Genomic DNA, 18,404 nt, shown 5'->3' on the forward strand with positions numbered 1-18,404 from the left:
TTAAAAGAGTCTTTTATGAAACCCGGAAACCAGTATGAATTCATAGTTTGAGTCTTAGAAGAACCAGGCTCTGATGGATATTTTCTGTTTGACAGATTTATACTGGGAAGGAACCAGACTTGGGTGATGAAAAAGACACCCTGGATAGAATAATTTATACATAAGATGCAAAATGTAGAACACTTCTTTTTCAGGTAAGTATCTGTCCAGGTGTGATGTGGATATGGCAACGTTTCCTACTTTCCCCAGTGTGGCTTTGTAGTACTCAAGGCTATTGTCAGTGTCTTGCCAGGGAGGAAGGCTAACATGAGAGCTCAATTCCTGCAAGTTCCTGGTGGCAGGAGGAGTGATGGGGAAGGTAGGCACCTTGCACTTGACACTTCACTGTACCCCGTTCTCAATTGGCTTTTAATTTTGTGAAGGAGACCACTCATAGTTTACAAAGGATCAGAGAGCAAGGCTGTGGTGTGTGCACTACTATTTCTGTTTAGTGCATTTTTCTTTCATGGGTCCAGTGTCACCTGGCATCTGTCCAAGGTTGTTTTATTTTTTTTACTCTTTCTTGCCATAGAGGTCATGTGTTGTAATTTGGACTCTGGTCGGCAGTTCATGTTACTGCATGCACTGTAAATTCAGTCAGCAAGCCTTTATTGAACAGAAAGTACTTGAAGCACTGTGTGGAGAACCCTGAATGAAGTATTTTAATTGGGAAGGGTCACTGACTAATAGAATAGTTCTAATCTTTATGGGCTCCAGATCATTCTGTCTGTTAGCACTGGGTTGGGTGGCAGGAGGTTGCAGACCAAAGCCTAGGAGAATTTCAGACAAAGCTTGAGGGAAGGCTTTAGACCCACATGGGTCTAAAATCCCAGGCAGGCAACACAGATGAAAGCCATGGGAAAAGAGATTGAGCCAGCGGAATCAGGAAACAAACACAAAACAGTTATAAATAGCAAGGGACAGAAGTTAGGTAAGGAAATGGGTTTAAGGACCAGGAAATTAAAAAAAAACACACACATACAAACAAAAAAACCCAGTAAGAACTCACTAGTCTCAGGGCTGGTCATTCAGATGGAATCTGGAACCCAAGTCAGCCTGACTATCTGGAGGTTTAGAAGATAAGAGCTACTGGCCCATAGACCAAGGGGCCAAGAACAGAGTCTATCCTTGACTTCCTTTACAACCCTCTTGGCCTCATTCAGTTTTAAATGGAGACCGCTGTTTTATTCAGAATATTTTAGATGAGCTTTGTTTGGAACTCATCTGAACTTTGACTGCAGCTGAGACCATCCTACCCCTTAGGACATTTTTCTTTCTGAAATACCAGATGCTTCTGAATAGGTTATCCCAGGACTCACAGACTAAGAATAATTGACATCATGGATGTCAGACGCTAAGCTGTGTGCTTGCCATGTAATAAACACTCAGTAAATGTTAGTGATGATGATCATATGATCATGTGATTACCATTTCTTTTTTTACTGCTTGCCCTGGTAGATGCTGCCGCACACAGCGTCAGTCACATGGGAGTCAGTTGCCTGGGCTCACACAGACCTCATAATTATTTTAAAAATGCATCTGAAATCTCATTTCATCCCAACACCAGTTTCCAGGCACATTGTAGCCAATCTCTGTTCTTTGACCTAAGCATACACTATAAACGATTCTAGTTTCTTTAGCTAGTTTTAGATACCAAAAAAAAAAAAAAAAAATCTATTTCTTCATCTCAAATCTTTTGAAAAGCCATGTGCATGATGTTGTTCCAGAGTCATCATTATCAATTTTAAGGTCAGAAAGCGAAAATTCCTGTTACTGCGGAGACAAGGGGAGATCCCAATCCCCAGATGCCATTTGGTACTGTCCTCATATATTTTTTTCCCCCAAACATTTAATCCTAGCACCAAGACAAAGTTCACTTGTCTGAATTCCTGATATTTCTTTTGGTTTCCCTTTTTTAAAAAAATGGCTGCTATGTTAGAAACTGGACAATCTTCAACAACAGTTGCTATTTTTAGGAACATAGTATCTGTCCTCATCCATCTCTGCTGTTTCACACCTTATTTGCTTCAGAACACTCAGATAAATGCCATCTGGCCTGAGTGCTTTATTGAACTTTGTTTTCTTCTATTGCAGCATCTCTTCTTCATTGGAAACGCTAATCTCTGTCTTTCTTGTGAAAAGCATTCTCAGAAATTAGAATTTCCCCATCATTTCCTAGAGTCGAGTGTTGCCAAAGAACCAAACAAAAACCCTCTCTGGGCTTGTGTTCCTCTAACCTTATTATTCCCTTCTGACCACCTACAACATCGTCCAATGGTTTATATGTTAGTGAGTCTATTATCTGGCCAAGCTGGATTTCTACTTTAGAAGACTGCCTTTTCTTCATGAATGCTTTAACTTTTTCTTCTTTTAGAAGTGGTTGTGTTCAGTCTTCTGCTTACCTTTTTGACTATTTTCTCTGATATATTCAGGTCTCTTTTCTCCTGGTTGTCGGCTTTTGATGGACAAGTTAATTTCTTGGATTGATATTTTAGGCAAGAAGAACTAGAGGACATTTGAGCTTCCTTTGGCCCCAGATTCTATAGTTCTGTAACTTTACAATTCACATACTTTTATTACTTCTGTCCAAATAGTCTTCATTAAATGGGAATAACACCACTGGTAGTTTTTGTTTTTTGTTTTTTTTAAAGATTTTTTTTTTTTTAACCTGACAGAGAGAGAGAGACAGTGAGAGAGAGAACACAAGCAGGGGGAGTGGGAGAGGGAGAAGCAGGCTTCCCGCTGAGCAGGGAGCCCATTGCGGGACTCGATCCCAGGACCCTGGGATCATGACCTGAGGTGAAGGCAGACGCTTAACGACTGAGCCACCCAGGCGCCCCCACCGGTAGTTTTTGTATCACAGTGCTCGATCATCTGGTTTTGGATTTTGTCCCCGATACTTTTTAGTGGTATGCTGCTGGCTGAATTGTTTAGCTTAAGTTTTCTTATTTCTAAAATGGGAGTAATAAAACTATCCATTCTTCAAGGTTGTTACGATAATTAATGTATTGTGTACATTAGGAGTTAATAAACATAACATGCCTAGAAGGTGCCTGACACATTATAAATGTGTAACAACTGTTAGTAATGTGTTATTCCCCTTGATTCAGTGGATGTTAGATTAGCCACAATATCAAATACCGCCTGTCACAAAGCTGACATCTTAAATAGAGGATAGAACAATGTCATGGTGAGAAAAGAAAGTCATTTGGTACAAATGTGAAAAGGAAATCAGATATACCTCACAACATTATCAAACACAGGACATGGTCAAGAAAATTTGACAGAAGTTTTTAAACTTAGAAGACATGAAAACAAAAGTAATGCATGGGAAGGCCTTATTTACAGTATTGGTAGATAGTAAGTTATTCTAAGACAGCTTATCTCATAACATCTTGATCTCATCATGAGTGAGAAGATAGGCTTAAATCATTATTTGGGTGATATGAGGACAGTCCTCTTCTGCTCCATGCTGACCATGTACTCCTGGGCAAGTCCTTTGACTTAGTAGTTCTTTCTGATAAGGAAAATACATAATTTGGCATCAAATCAGGACTTTTGCCCTTTGGAGGCCTAGAAGCTTATAGAAAGGAGCTACCTGTGTCTATTTTTAACCTACTCTCTGTTAGCATGGAATCTTTGGTTACATGGAGTCTGGTGTCCTCGGTCTTGAGGGTCGATCTTTAGTCCAGCATGATTAGCATGAGAGAACAGGGTTTTGAGAGTCTGTGGCTGCTCATATGGATGTATTTGAGTTCTAAAACTCATTCTCTGGATGAGCCAGTTATTATGAGAATAATCCATGGACTCTGATTTATAAATTATATATAATCAAGTCAAATATATACAATTAAATGTCTATAATGTAAAAATATATAATATGAAAATATTAAAAACCAAAGCTGTCAGTCTGGGCTACTGGTCTAGGCTAATCCCACAACTGGTTTAGATGTTTGAACTAAGCTAGGGCTGCCCAGTCTTGCCCCAGAGCTGATTACATAAATTCTCTTCCCTGTGCTTGGGACTATGAGACCAAAATCTCTTGGGCAATCTCCCTAATGCTTTTCGTATAGAGCTTACTTGTCTGATAATCAAAGGACCCCTAATTTGCTTAAGGGTGAATTAAACTGTACCTATTTGCAATTAAAAAGTAACTTGAATGATTGTTCACGTAAGTTGTTTATATAAAGAACATAATTTCCCTGCCTTGACATCGTTTTTTTGTACTTCAATTAATAATAAGAAGGTGACCACACATGTTTAATGCTTGGCTGGGTAGGAGATCTTGAAATCTTTGGCAATACCAACTTTTAAGCTCCTATATTGGGAATGGGAAGATGTTTGTTTCCCCAACACCTTTGTGAGCCTATAACCAATATTAATATTTTAATGAAACGTTGTATTTGGGGTTTGCATTAATGTCTGAACATCATTTCTTTATGCAATGTTTAGAAACTATCCTACTCGGTATGTCAGACTATAAGGAGAGCAGAAATGTCTCAATACAGTGGCTCAAACAGTCCAGACATCTCAGGGTTACTGGGTGGATTGGCAGGGAGTTACTCAAGGCCTCGGGTTCTTTCCATCTTCTTGCTCTGCTCGCTTCCAGGATGTTGTTCTCATCTGCATGGTTGAATGTGTGAAATATTATCTCCAGGCAGCCATGTGTCTAGCTGGAGCTTTATGACTCTAGAGGAGAGTGCTGCTCTGGGGAAAATCTGGCACCAAAACGTGTACTTTTTTTTCCCTCTAGTGAAAACTGGCAACTGCAACTTCCATTATTTCAGAAGTACAGATTGGCTTTGCTAGTGAAACAACTGAGATGTCCTAGTTGATGCTCTAATAGGATTAAAATTTGGTTTTGTGAGGAACTGTTTGGACAGATTGGTAACCACACTGTCTGGCGTGGGGAAAATGAGAAAACAAGGAGTTTTGTGTACAGGTGCCAAGAAGAGGGTGAAGGGGGAATGAAGAGGCTAGAGAGCCTTCGTGTCCCCCCAGCTGGCCCCAGCAACTGCCATTAAGGCCCAATAGAAAGAGATTAGAGGGGCGCCTGGTTACCTCAGTCAGTAGAGCATGTGACTCTTGAACTCGGGGTTGTGAGTTCAAGCTCCACATTGGGCATGGAGCCTACTTAAAAAAAAAAAAAGATTTAGAAAGAGGGGTGAGGAGCAGAAGCAGAAGAAGCTATTTCAGTGAAAAACTACGGTGGTAGTGATAAGAATGATGAAGATAAAAATAATAACATCTCTACCATTTGCTCAGTGCTTACCAACTTCTGGCACTATACTGAGCACCTGATAGATTAATATATAGATAAAGTATTCCATTTAATACTCAAATAATCTTATGAGGAAGAAATTATTATTATCGCCACCATATTAAAGAAGATAAAAATAGAAGGTGCCTGGGTGGCTCAGTCGGTGAAGCATCTGCCTTCGGCTCAGGTCATGATCCCGGGGTCCTGGGATCGAGCCCCGCATCGGGCTCCCTACTCAGCGGGGAGCCTGCTTCTCCCTCTCCCTCTGCCCCCCCCCCACTTATGATCTCTCTCTCTTTCTCTGTGTCAAATAAATAAATAAAATCTTTAAAAAAAAAGAAATTCAGGTTCAGAAATTTTTCATATCTTGCTGAAAGACAAAAACATAGTAAGCAGCAGGGACAAGTTTGGAATCCAGATGTGATTTTATTTTTATTTTTATTTTTTTAAAAGGTATTTGACATTTCTTTCTTTGTTTCTTTTTTTTTTTTTAATTTATTTATTTGTCAGAGAGAGAGAGAGAGCACAAGCAGGGGGAGTGGCAGGCAGAGGGAGAAGCAAGCTCCCCACTGAACAAGAAGCCTGATGCGGGACTCGATCCAGGACCTTGGGATCATGACCTGAGCTGAAGGCAGATGCTTAACCACCAGTTGTCCCCAGATGTGATTTTAGAGCCAAATTCTAGGGCACCAACTTAGTGTTCCAGCCCACCTATAACAAAGTATGGCTCAGAAGCTGATGGAGAGTATATTCTTATGTTTTTCAACACCTCCCCGCCCCCATCCCTTTCCCTCATTCCCTCAATCCTCTACCCACCCACCCACCCACCCAGAGAAGACTCTTGTGCAGCAACATTGGAGCTTTCCCACAGAAAATGGAAGTACACAGGAGGGACTCTTCTTAGAGAGAGGCCCAGAGCAGGGACCTGTGAGGCATTGAGGAAGGGGTCAGGGACAAAGACTTGTTTCTGAGCATACATGAGCTCCCCACCGGACTTTTTGGAAATAGAGAAGACCTTACAAGGGAACTTGTGTTCCTAGATAATTTAGGTGTTAAGATTGCTGTTCCCTCATTGGTCCTCCTGTGCTGATGAGGCTTAGAACTATCTAGTTATAAGGGTAACTGGCAAAGACAATCCATTCCACAAACTTTTCCCAAGTGCTTCTAGGTCTGCAAAATGGAGGCATTGGATGAGATGATCCCTAAAATTCTTTTTGGCTCTAACAAACTATGAACCCATAATTAATTTTCAGCTGGACCCCAAATTGGGAGAGGAGGAGCAAATGCTTTTATACTGATTATGATTCTATGAAGAAAAACCCAAGGCCAGTGGGAAGAAAAATGGAAAGTGATGTGGCTCAGGGCTAAGCAATCATCTAGAAAGTTCGCATTTTTAATTGCTTCTAGGCCTTTTGGCTAAGATCAAGTGTAGAAAGTTAGCATTTTTGAAACATAACATGACTAGAATGTTTTGTTTCTATTTCTTTATCTAGAAAATTCTAACATAACCAAGGAAATCATGATTATAACCCTTCTTCCTGGGGCCACCTGCCCTAGCCTGGCGTCTCTAATGCCTGCATTGGTTTCAGGCTACTGGGTCTCCAACTTCTGGAGATGAATATGAAATAAATATTATGGGAAGTTATTATTCTCTTTTCTTAGTGATGAGTACCTCAAGAGTCCCCCTAGATGTTAAATAGATGGAGTTAATTTATATAATCATCTCTCTATTTGTCCATCTCTGTATGTATCCTTCCATCCATTTATTCAATAGCTCCTCAGTTAGTACCATCCATATGTCAAACACTGCGCTGGGTATTGGGAAAAATGGGTCCAGAAACAAAGGCACGCTTGCTGCCCTTGGGAATCTAAGACAATTCAATGTAAGTCACAGACAGACAGCTAGTTTCAGCCAAAGTGTTCACTGCTACAATTGAATGGTGAACCAAGCTGTGCGCATTATGGACTAGGAGCCTCTTATAAAACCAATGGGACTAGGAAAGGCATCCAGAGAAGGACCAGCCTGAGTTGGGTCTTGAAGTATAAGTGTGAATTACCTGTAGGAATAAGAAGACAGACATTCCTTGGAAGATACAGAAGGGTTTCATATGGCACACTCAAGCAATAGCAAGCAGTTTTATATGATGGTGCTGCATGACTTTGCACACATGATATTAAGAAGGAAGAAGAAAAAGATGGGATCATCTAATGAAAGGCTGGAGTAATATGTTGGCTGGCCAAGACGTTTGATTTTATCATGAGGATAATAAAGAGTTGCCAAATCAGTTCAGATGGGAGAGTAACTTATTCCTCGAAAGAATTATGAAAAATAAGGTGTCCTTAAACCGATAGTCCATTTGTAACTCCCAGTGCCAATGGTGACCTCCAGAAGTGATTCCCCCTTAGCAGCATCTTACTGTGCAGTGGTCCTCATCCTTAAGTTCTCATCATCACAGTTATCACTTGAGAGCGTTAAAAAACCCTAATGGCCCAGCTCTACCCCAGTCCAATTAAATCAGAATTTCTAGGGCTGCGACCCAGACATCAAGGATAATTTAGGGCGCCTGGGTGGCTCAGTTGGTTGAGCGACTGCCTTCGGCTCAGGTCATGATCCTGGAGTCCCTGGATCGAGTCCCGCATTGGGCTCCCTGCTCGGCAGGGGAGTCTGCTTCGTCCTCTGACCCTATCCCCTCTCATGTGTTCTCTCTCTCAAATAAATAAATAAAATCTTTAAAAAAAAAAAAAAAAAAAAAAAGGATAATTTAAAGCTCCCAAGTGATATCAAAGCACAGCCAAAGTTGAGAGCTGCTGAGCTAGTAGTATTCCAGAAAGCTGGTAGGACTGTTTGAGTTCACTCTGTTGTATACCCTGCTGAGTTTCAGCTCACCTTTGCCATCCATTAAGGATTTACTGAATCCTGTTCCTGTCAACTTTCGTTCTATATTTCTGAAGAAGGGCCTCCCAGGGAATTACATGGGAGTTTTCTCCCTCAAGTTGATGATAATTTATTGTTGGAGGCAGAAAAATTAACCAAACATTATAATGTGGTAAGATAGTTACTCTGATGATACTCCTTGCACAGACTGCTGTGGAAGGGACACTTACATTCAGAAAGGGAAAAGGAGGTGAGGTGTGAAGGAAGAGCAGTATTGAGGTGGAGTATAGGGTTCCAGGGATCAAAGGCAAGAGGGTTATTCTAGGAAGAGAGATCAGAATGTGGGAGGCAAGGAGGCAGAAACATAAATATTAATGGGTATATATTCATAAGATGAACTGAAACCAGAAGTTATTCTCATGAAAGTAATATTAGTCCAAAAGTCTCAGTGGTGTCTAAATCCTCTTCACCTCCTAATCTGACTTAATACCTGATTTTCCCTGAACACTCTCCTAAATGAAGTGACTTCCTTTGGTCAACATCCTAATCAATATGATCACATCTCTCAAATTTTATCCCTCACTTTGAAGTCACACTTTGACTCATAAGGAATTTCCACCCTTCCTTACAGCTGTTGAGAGGGCAGCCCTAACAAGAGGAAGTAGCCTTGTATGCTGTCCCCACTTCCCTCCTGTGGCTGTGTCATTCCTGAGTCTGGGCCATCCAGCTGCATCCAGGAGTCTCAAAGGATGCCGTGACAATGAGTCTAGGTCACGACCTCTCTCCAAAGCCCTATCTTCTAGCTTTTATTTGTATTAAAATTAATCAGAAAGTCCAAGAACTGACATCATCAAAACTAACAGCAGTAAAAAGTATTTATGATGAATGTGCTTATTGTATATCTTTATTTCAAGGTTCTCACCATTTTGTGCAGTTTTCTCACTAAATTTTACAAAAATTATTAAGGTAGAAAAAAGTAGATGGTATTACCCTCATTTGGATAGATAAATTGTGACAAAGGTGCTTTCTTAAAAATTTTCTGGAACAAATGTTGGTGGGACTTTTTCTTAAGCAAGTAGAAACATTCCCAATAGATACATGTTGAAAAAAATGGACACATATCTCATTCACTCTATTAGAAAAGGACACTTAAGGGTTGCATGTGATAACAGCTTCATTTGATGGTGGTCCAGGGAGTTGTTCTAAGCAAGATGACTGGATTGAGTTAATATTCAGTTAATACTCTTACTTCTTAAATTTGCCACTATCACTTCAAGAAAGCTAGTCTTGCCTTTATTAAATATATAGAGAGAGCTCTATAGCCATCCTCCTGGCTTCATGTTTGAGCTTTATCATTTTGAATATCTCAAATATATTCCATTCCTTATTTCCATGAGGTTCATTGGGTTCATTCATCCATTTCTTTATTCTCTCCACATCCCCCCACCATGTTTCACAAATATCTCTTAACTCCACAGTCCTTTAAATTGCTCTGATTTAAGCCACATTTTGTGGTTCTTGAACTCCTGTTTGAGCACAACAAATAAATAAACATAAATGGTGTAGAATCAGTTGCAGAAAATGCCTTAAGATAAGACTGTAAACACAACTATGTAAAAATGTCTTAGGTTTATCTTTTCCAGATATGCCAATCTCAGGGCAGAGGTGGGTGAGGAGAGAGCTTTTGTGACTGCTTTCTCTGAGATTCAAAACATAAGAAAATACATTCTGATGTTCAGTTCCAAGGCAAGTGATAAAGATCAAACACTCATTTTATTACAATATTTTCATTTTTATTGACCAGATTCACTTTGGATCTTGCTTGCATTTGGAATGTTTACTTTTTAATAAGTGATCTGTTTAAATGTGGATCAGAGAACAAGGGTTTCTGTTTTACAGTTCAACTTTTGACCTTGGGGGATGAATGGGTGGAGGCTAAGAGGAAAAGTCCACTGTGTTTCTACTGAACTTTTTACCCTTAAAAAAAAAAAAAAAAAAAAAAAGTTTAAAGTTCACACAGTGCACAAGAGGTCTCCACTGGGGATTTCTGGTATTATTAACTTCCTGACCTCAGATAATTAAAAAGAAAGAGCAGAGCCACCTCAGACTATGACTCAACTTTGAACTTTTAACCTTCCAAGTAAAGTATTTAAATGGTAAATGGTAGACCCTGGAAGCTTTCTTATTGCTATTAACTTCCTTCATCTCTGGTCACAAAGTTATAATTTAGGCCAAAAGCATGGCCCGAACTTTCCTTTTTATTTACTTAACCTCTTTTAGCAGAAAGAATTGAGAACTCTATTTACCTAGAAATGACAGGTATTCGGGAGAAATAAGTGAAGCCTGAAGTGTCATCGCATCTTGGAGTGAGAAGCAACCCTCAACGATCTTTCTAGCCTGCTCAGTTGTGAAGGAGAATAGTGAGAACCAGGGAGGTGAGTGATTTCCTTAAGGTCAGACAATTAATAGGAGAACAAAAGAGCATCCCTGATTCATTAGCTGTACTTGTTTTAGTGGTGGAGGGATTCAAACATGACTGGGGGGAAGGACTATTTCCATATGTAGCAAAGGGGTCGAGATTGTTACATTAAAATTCATAAAATGGAAAAAATCACTGGATCGGGAGTCAAGAGGCCTGGGTCCTAGTGACCCCTTTACTCTATTGATGGTATAATCTTAGGAACTCATTTAACTTTTCCAGCCATAATTTGCGTGGTTGTAAAATGGAAGGTAGTTGGGAGGAGGTGATAAACATCCAAGGCTGTTCTGTTAGAACATTTTCGGTTCAAGAATCCTTGCTACGATGCATGTTTAAGCACTGTATAGACATACAATTCTCAGCAACAGCTGAGTTTTCTTAACATGGAGGATAGCTCTAGATGACTGTGACTTGGGGGTAATTGGCATATCATGCTGGGCTTGACACTGATGATGAGGCTCTCCTTAAGAATAGACAGAAATCCCAAAGGAAAAGGGGAATATCATGTAAAGAGGCATAAGGGACAGGGAGGAGAACAAAAGAACCGGGACAAAGAAAGGAGCGATGGGTGGTGGGGGGAAGGCATTAGAAACGAAGGTGACAAAGTGACGGTAGCCCCTCAAGCCCCCTCAGTTGGAGGGGACCCAGCCAATGCTTGTGATACAGAGAAAGTCAATGAGTACGTGGTGAATCTGCCAGAGCCACATGCTGTTAATACCCAAGCTTAGAGAGGCTGTTCTCCCTGGCACTTGAAAAACACACGGAGCCTGCTGGAGAGCCAGTCTTCCTCGGGGCCCACTCTTCCCTCCTGCTGTTTGCTAACACCTTTATTGCCTCCAGTTAGTTACTCACAGCACTCTCATTGCCATCTGTCCAGGAGAGTTCCCTTCCAACATTCTGTCCTTCTTTTCCTGTACAGAAGAGACCCTCCCAGTGTGGCTGCCCAGCACAGGAGTTGGTACTGAGCTGGATGTGGCAAGTTTGGAGGGGGGTGAGTCACAATTTTCTTGCTTCCTGGTCCCAACAAGCAAGGGAGATGTGACTGTAGGATCCTGCCTGAGACCCTCTGACGGAGCCAGCTGGAGGGGAGGGAGAGCGTGATGGCCCGAGGCTCTGTGCTTGGCCTGGAAGCAGAGGGTCCAGGGTCACTGTCTGGTTCAAGCGCTAACAGCTGTATTTGACTCCCATCCCATCACAGATGTTTACCCACCCAACTCCTCAACCACTCTCAGCTGCTTTAAACTAATTTACTTCTCCTTTACCACCTCCTTTGGTCCTTCTACTCCTCCACCGGCCCCTGGCGATTAATATTTGAGCAAGGGACTGCACTGATGTGAGGATGCCTGAATAGGCGATTAAAGTTGCAAACCTGGGGCTCTTGGGTGGCTCAGATGGTTGGGCGTCTGCCTTCAGCTCAGGTCATGATCTCTGGGTCCTGGGATGGAGCCCCACATCAGGCTCCTGGCTGGCTCCTAACCTGCTTCTCCCTCTCCCTCTGCCTCTCCCCCTGCTTGTGTGCTCTCTCTCTCTCTCAAATGAATAAATAAAATCTTAAAAAGAATAAATAAGTAAAGTTGCAGACCTGTGGGCTGCAAATAACTATCAGTCCCAGGTTTTGGTGGGCAAAATCACCCAGTTTTTTCTCTGTTCAGTAAGCCCTATTGATTCGCTAAATTTCTCCCACATTTTCTAGTCTTGAATGCATTCCTTCCTGGGTAGATGTCCCGAGTACAGTCATGTTAACCTCAAGATCCCCTGAGGAAGGAGGTCACAGGTCACCAAGCAAAGCATGACTGTCATCATGAAATAAGTAATACTGCTTCATTGGCACTTACTTTCGTCATCATCTAGAAAGGAAATAAATAAAGGACTGGATCTTGTCCACCAGCTACCCCTGCAATGGAAAACATTACAATGCAAATAAGATATATTGCGCTTGTGAAACTTAAAAATAAATAAATAAATAAAGGTTTATGCCACTATTCTCAATGATGGGCTACAGCAAATTCTAGGTGGCTCGATTCAGGGAAGTGATGATAATTCTATTTTTTAAAAGTAATTTCCTTTTTTTTTTTTTTAAATTGTCTGTACCTTAAGGCGATGGGAGAAGAATAGAGGGTTAAGCACAACTCAGACAGTCAGTGATAAATAATTCAGTATGTGAGTTGTCTGCAGTGAAGACTCTCCTAAACCAGGCCCACTAACCCCCCCTGCAGGTCGGAGAGTCTGAGCGCTTCCAAGGGTAGCCAAGCCCTCCCCCCGCCCCGCTCCGCCCCATTTCCCAGCTGCCCCGGCCCCTCCGTAGGTTAACCGAGAGCGGTGTGCGGTAAGTGGCCTTTGCCGATGCTAACTACACCCCCACAATCCCAACTCAGCTGAAAAGCTAAAACCTTGCCTCCAGAGGCAGCCAAAGGCTGATGGATTCTCTGCAGTCGTCTGTCGTCCCTGGCAATATTGCCTCTTTTGACATGAACATTTGAATTGGCACTAACACTGAAGCAGAGACTGGAGAATCACACCAGCGAAAAAGCCCTCTTGTTTTCTTCCTCCATACAGTTAGGTAAAATAGATCCCCTCTCTTTGTCTGCTATTATTTCTTTGGTTTGATGTGCCCAGCTGGCAAGAATAAGTCACCTTGTGGTGATTAAATTTAGTCGAGTATCCATCCACACAAGCGCCAGGCGCTCCGGAGCCCTTAATGGAACTTTGTCAGGCGAGACAGCAATCGTTGTACAGCGGGGCACCACGGAAGTGGGCGGCTGGGCACCGAGGGGGCTGCAGTCCTCTCCCTTCTTTTCGCCAGCAGCTCCGAAAGTGAGCTAGCATCTAAATTAGGTGCTATTTTAGATTACGAAGTGTCGCACCTAATGGAAGGAACGCCATCAAGCAGGCAGATGCCAGTGGGATATTGGGTTGGTATCTAGGGATGGCAATTGTTGCCTCATTTATTTATTCAGTCGGTCAGTCAAGTGCCATGTATCACGGCCATCAAAAAGATATGTCAATCTCTGGACACAGGGGTCTTCTGGTGATCTCTGAGATAGGAAAGAGCAAGTTAGGAATGATCACTGCTTAATGCCTGTTTATCGAGGACATGGGCAGAGGGCATGCTCCCAGAGACGCTCCGACATTTTGTGGCGTATGAAAAAACTAGATTTGATTCTTCTTGTCGAGGGCCAGAGAGACCGATCCACTTTACTCCTGAGAGGAAAATTAAGAGGTTCCCTATAACTTTATGGTAGCCATACGGATAGTCTTCCTTTTTACCTCCTTCTACCTTGAATTGAGGAAGATACAGTTGGGCCAAAATTTTACTAATTGTTGTATTGAACGTCTACCAAATGCAAGGTATTATATGGGATAAAGGATAAATTAAACATGGGGCATACCTGATCCAAAAGGAGAAAAACCTTTTCATACATAATTGTAATATAAGAATAATTCTGGAAAAGGCTGTATGAGAAAATGATCAGTCTGTGGTAAGTTGTTTATGAGACTACCAGAGAGAAAAATTATTCCTTGGACATAAAAAAATAGGTATAAACATACATTGAAAATAATAATAATATAGTATTTTTTAAATCAGAGGCTCTGCTTTATAAATACTGGCAACCAATTAAGACAAGAATGCTAAAAAGATGGATTAAGTTCATGTAGTAAATAATAATTCCTTAGACTCTTGAAAATGGTAGTGTTTGGAGGTTTTTTTAAAATGAAAGATTCCAGGAAGCCAGAGACTTCTGGGGAATGTTTAAATCATTGGGAATTGATCTGACATTTAATGGCAAAATGTTGACTCTCTAATGACGGAACAAGGTCAATGGGTCAAGGGACCTCCATTACCTAACCTTAGCTGTTCTCTTTACATGACATATCAGAGTATTGATCAGGGCTGTTATGCGGGATTGGTCATAGAGTTCTGTATCCTTATTATAGTGTTCTTAAAAACTGGGTCTAGCCAATATATTATATTCTACTATGATCTGCATTTTTGTGTGGTCCCAGTGAAGGGGGCTTGCTCTGTTGCTCTGTTTCTTGTTTATCCTCCTACTTTGATTTGTCTGTACTCCCTGGACAAAACTTAAGTCTTCTTCTGAATGTTCTGTATCCAGGGTTCATTCACTGGTGGTCTTAACATTCTCTAGGATTCCACACTATATTTTGCCTTCAAACTTCATTGATCTTCCAAACTCAGTGACACTACCAAAATGGTAGTCAGTTTTGATGTTCTTAGAGCTATGACATTGGATGATTGAAGTCAGCTTCATACTGGCTAGTCGTTATATTTAATTATGGAAATGTTGGGCGCTGACTGGTTTCTTAGATTTGAACAATGAAAGAATAATTCAATTTAATTTCTAACACTGTAGTATATAATACTTTAGCTTTTCCAGTTTTTAAAATTCTCTCATTTTATTCTCATAACACATATGTGTATAATAATTCATAAAAGGACCCTAACATTTCATCAAGCAAATACATTTCCACTGCGGATGACTAATGTAAGCCATAGGAATAGTTTGTTCTCCAAAGGATCCAGGACAATTGATCCTTGAACCTTTATTGTATCCTCATGGATCTTAAGACATGAAAAGGTTTAGAGGCTAGGGTGGAGATTGCAAGTTGTCCACCCAACTCTGTGTTCCACTGCTTCCACAGTAAGACAAAGCTGCCCAGGCATGGACTATATTTTCCCACTCCCTTGGCAGCTCGTTGTGGCCATAAGACTAAGCTCTCTCCAATGAAGTATGAGCAAACGTGATAGATGCCATTCAAGCTTTGCCTTGAAAATTTGCGAGCTCACTCCTATAGCTCATTTGTCTTTCTCACAGCTGAAATAGTGATAATAAGACAAACCTTGGAAGCCATGGGTTGACCGTGGAAGGACCACCCTCATTCTGGGTTGGTTCCTGAATGACTGAATGGAGCAGAACCCCTTCACTGCCCCCTCACTCAGATTATTCCTTGAGAGAGAAATCCACTTCTATTTTATTTCAGCCATTATGTTTTCAGGATATTTACTTCAGTAGGTTAGCCTGCTTGGTTGATATGGATGGCTACTTGATTTTACTAGGGAAAACTTCAAGAGCGCTCAAGCCTGGGTTGGTGATGAGACTGAACATTATCAAGCCCTGACTTTATTCCCTCTCTCCATCAGATATTTGATGGGGAGGGGGAGGTTAGGAGAACAGGAGAGAAGAATGAAAGAGAGGTAGGTCAAGGCTGGAGGACGCAGTTGTGGAGGCAAGAGTTGTACTACAGAGATGTTTACACCTGCTTAGAAATGAGAGTGGAATAAAAATGTCAAAAAAATAGAACCAGAAAAATCCCCCCTCCCCCCCATTTTTTTTAACTACACAAAACCTTTATTGAGTATGCAGAACTCACTGGATATCACGAGCTAATGAATTCTCAGTTCTTCGTGTTTGATTTGCTAATCATTACAGTGAATTAAACACAAAGAATCCAGCAAGGGTTCTAAAAGAAGCACTGCCGAATGTTCACCCTGGACACTGCAGAAAGTAACCTCTGTGTTTTCTTCTTAAATCTTTTCCAGTCAAATTGTGTCTTTTCTCTTTAACACTTGTCACTTAAATCTTTATCTTAGTAGGTCATCTCAAAAGTCTTGCATGCTAGAATCCAAAGAAAGAGAGAGATAAGCATCGCCGAGACATTTATCGATGATACAACTACTTAATATCCTCCAGAGGTGCTCCCACATACACATTCGCACGAACACAGGACCCGATAGAAACTTTAAAGGGATCTCAAAGGAGAAGCCATGAGGGGGAGTGTGTGCAATAACCCACAGTCATCACTGCCCTAATAGTATCTGATCTGAACCTGGCATAGCTTCAGAAAAAGCCATGTGTTCAGGCTAAAACAAGAATGAGAAAAAAAGGAGAACGTTGCTTTCTTCTAATGTGGTAAATAGGGCATGAAGTTTTTATAGTTTGCTGGTAGAACCGGTTTTACAAGTTTTCTACTCACCCATAGGGCTTAGCCTTAAGGGAGAAAAAATATTTTTTATTCAGGAAATATCTTAAGACTTCTGGTAGAGTGTTTATGTTCGGTATACAGAATAAAGATCTGTATTAATGTTGTTGTGCCTACATTTCTTGGGACGAAGTTTGAAACTGAAACTATTACATTTTAAAAGTTTTTCATGAGTATGCCGTACTTGCCACTTCTGTTTCTGACATGAGGAAGTGCTAAAAGAAAGCTTCCTGCTTTTGCATCCTCCTTATGTGTCCCCTTGTTATTAAGTTTTGGTAGATTCCTCATATTCGTTTAAATTGCTCTCCCAGATTGTTTATTTTAAATGTCAGGAAGTGCTCGTTTCATAGATCCAGGTCTTGATCAGTTTGGAGAAGGAATGGCTTTAAATAAGAAACCCCCACAAGGTATCAATGTGTGTGCCCCTCTGGGTGAGCATGTGTGAGAGAGAACCAGGCCCACAGCTAGTGACAGAGAATGTGACACAGGGAAAGGAGACAAAGGAACCTTAAGGCAATAACATGAAATCTTAAGGCAATAAGATGTTCAACGTGTTATTTTTGTGCTTTTAAATTTCCTTTCCTTTCAAGTTTCAGTATCTCTCAACAGACTCGAGGTGCCTTCTCGGTATGGCCACCTCTGCAGATGTACTGGGGGGAAAGCAGAGCAAGGGAGAGAGGAGGAGAAAAGGAATACATGTGGGTTTGTATGTCAAGTTCCTTTCATTCAGTCCTCTCTCTTAGTCCAGTTAGTGGGGAGTATTCTTATAATGATTCTTTCATTTAACAACTTGTCTGCTTTGATGAAGACAAATCAACTTCAGCTTTTGGTGACCCCAAGGGAAATATTCTATATCTAGTGGTGAAACTGATTGATTTTATTAAAGCTACTGTGAAATCTCTGCTTCCTCAGGAAGAAAATTGTATTTTTCTTCACTGGAGATTGAATAAGAGAAAATAATCTGAATAAATATTATATGTCGTATTCAATTTACAAAAGATATAAATAGTGGGTGCAAAGATTGCCTTTAGATTTTAAGATTGAAACCAAATGTATATACGTATGCATATATTTTACATATTCTTAGTGGAGAATACTAATACAATCGTAAAGATTTAATAACTGCATATCTTATCCACTCACAAGTTAAAGTTTTTCTTACATTTAAACAACTTTTTCTGAATCAGGAGAAAGTGCTTTTGTTCCTTTTTTCATTTGAGGAGCTAAAATTTAATCCTGAAAATTTGGCTATGCAGCTGATAACTGGCTTAACAAAATATCCCTCACTTCCTTCCTCTTCCACAAGGACCTCTCTGATACTTCAACTCAATCCTGCACAGCAGTTTTGAAGTTCTAAAACAATTACAAAATTTTCTTGTCTCTAATTTAGATTCTCAGAAACTGCGAGAACTCAGGTATCCCAGAAAGGCATTTGAATGGACCAAGAAGTACAAGTACTGGCTTTATTCTATTCAAATTAGGGTAGCTGCATTACTGCTGATTCCTCCCCACCACCCCCCCAACCCCCCACACCCCCTGGTAAAATCTGTTTCTCCACATTTTTCCTATCCCCTAAGCTTTAGCATTCTGGATCACAAAAAAATGTGACCACCCTACCAACAAACAACCCATATTTTTGTTAAGTACACGGAGGAGAGTAGAACTGATTTCTCATCACTGAAAAGAAGCTGTTGTCAAAATAAGTGAGGTGAGCAGGATGGGGACATCCAACCTGTTGCTACCATCACTCAAGC

General features: G+C 40.8%; 1 long non-coding RNA gene and 1 pseudogene across 2 annotated transcripts in view; both read left to right on the forward strand.

Moving 5' to 3' along the window:
• The window catches only part of LOC144379412 (uncharacterized), a 61,431-nt gene that overhangs the window by 7,183 nt on the left and 35,844 nt on the right, over positions 1-18,404 (forward strand). Inside the window, exons 5-6 of one of the 2 annotated variants that reach the window (XR_013442321.1) lie at positions 96-194; positions 282-358. This is a non-coding gene — a long non-coding RNA (uncharacterized LOC144379412). The remainder of the gene's footprint in view (positions 1-95; positions 195-281; positions 359-18,404) is intronic. The other variant, XR_013442333.1, reaches the window with a different exon arrangement.
• On the forward strand, positions 6,696-6,812 carry LOC118535996 (U2 spliceosomal RNA; annotated as a pseudogene).

Source organism: Halichoerus grypus, chromosome 1, assembly GCF_964656455.1.
Source record: "Halichoerus grypus chromosome 1, mHalGry1.hap1.1, whole genome shotgun sequence".
Classification (NCBI taxonomy): Eukaryota; Metazoa; Chordata; class Mammalia; order Carnivora; family Phocidae; genus Halichoerus; species Halichoerus grypus.